Below are 1,946 nucleotides of genomic sequence, written 5' to 3' on the forward strand. Positions count from 1 at the left end.
TACTGGCAATAAAAATAAAGTAATATTTGGGCTAGTGTTTGAACAGAGTAGCAAAGATCCTAAGTAGACAGTCCTAATGTGAAATTTATAATACTTGTAATTTATCTGCTGATTTTTGGCTAAAGACCTTTAATCGTAATCAACTGCTCCCAGTTTCTTATGTTGTTCTACCTATAACTGCTGCTCACTCAAAACCTCAAACTAGAATAAACAGTAGAGTTGTCCTGGTATGTGGTTGTCTGGGTTCTGTTGAGATTTTAATCACAATACCCAGAGCCCATTCAGACCTCCAACTGGACTGGATTTCAAGTGTTAATTTTTAAAAAGTCACTAAACTTCATAGTGTTGCACAGTTTTTGAACTTCTGGTTAAACTCCTCTCGTTGCACAGCAGAAGTGCAGGGGATTCACAGAGCAAAATAGCCTCAAGTTTTCCAATTAGTCCACCTCATTTTCTCATTACCTGGCACTTACAGTCTCAATGCTCAAAACTCTGAGCCATTAGTAAGAGAAAGAATAAAAACCATTTTCTTTGCTTACAGTGGAACAGATCGAACAGCAAAGCTAACAAACATGGCTGACTGAATTTCAGCAACAGGCCTCAACACTCGCTGACTTTCAACAGACTCTGGGGGCAAGGGAACCTCTGAAATGGTGCTCTCTTTGAATCAGAGACCGGGAAAGACTATTCGTTAGTGCTCTTAGTGACTGACACTCACCCCAGTCCAGAAAGGTCCCTTCCAGACACACCTTCTAAAGGCAAGGTTGCAAAAACTCCAACCCATAGAATCACAGATATAAGGCAAAGTATGCAGTCACTGTTTTAGCCTATTCTCGGCTGCTGCCCCCAGACTATGGAATGCCCTCCGGACTGACATTCGTCTGGCGTCAACGTGGATGACATTTCGGCGCCAGGTCAAAACCTTTCTGTTCCAGAAGGCTTTTAATTGAAATAACATCAACTGTGGGTCCTGATGGCAATTTTAATTGTATTTTAATTGTATTTTAATCATTTTATCTCTTATTGTATTGAATTTTAATTGTTGTAAGCCGCCCAGAGACCTCTGGGTAGAGTGGGCGGCATATTAAATAAATAAATAAATAAATAAATAAATAAATAAATAAATAAATAAATAAATAAATAAATAAATAAACAAACAAACAAACAAACAAACAAATAAATAAATAAATAAATAAATAAATAAATAAATAAATAAATAAATAAATAAATAAATAAATAAATAAATAAATAAATAAATAAATAATTGTTTTGGGAGAAACACCACTCCAGTGTGAAACTGTAGTTTGATGGAATCCTGTTTTCTTCATGAAGACTAATCCACTCCCAATATTCCCAATTTGCAGATACTGGACTGTACAGAAAGGAATTAAATTTTAGAAAAGTGGTCGTGACAATATCAAGTATCCTACAGAGCAGAATAAAAACACTAGTACTGTACCTTAACACAATATTAGCATTTGAGGTGTCATGGACTCAACAGTGTTCAATATTTGCTGGCAATAATAAGCAAAGGTTTGGGTTTTCATGTGGTTGCTATGCTGCAACTCCCGTGCTATTTAAGAGCTAGAGAAGACGACGGCGACTTATCCTGGACGACAACAGTAATCCACATAAGCCTCCGTGCATTGGGCAAACGAAGGAAGGGCGAAGGAAGGGTGAGGGGCAACCGCAGCTTTCGGGACGCCTTCTCCCTGAAAAGCCGCAGCGACCCTGCTACCTGGCCATTCCCCCCTCCTCTCGCGAGACCCTCTGAGGAATGCCGGTGAGGGAGGGGGGAGTGTCGGGGCGCGGGTGTTCTCGCGATACTTCTTGGCCAAGGTTGGCGGTTGGCTGCTGAGGGATGAAGGCGAAGGGAGGCCGGGGCGGGATCGGAGCCGGGCAGTGGCCGGGCCCCCGCCGGCCGGACCGGGGGTGAGAAAGGGTTC

Source organism: Pogona vitticeps, chromosome 3, assembly GCF_051106095.1.
Source record: "Pogona vitticeps strain Pit_001003342236 chromosome 3, PviZW2.1, whole genome shotgun sequence".
NCBI classification, from domain to species: Eukaryota; Metazoa; Chordata; class Lepidosauria; order Squamata; family Agamidae; genus Pogona; species Pogona vitticeps.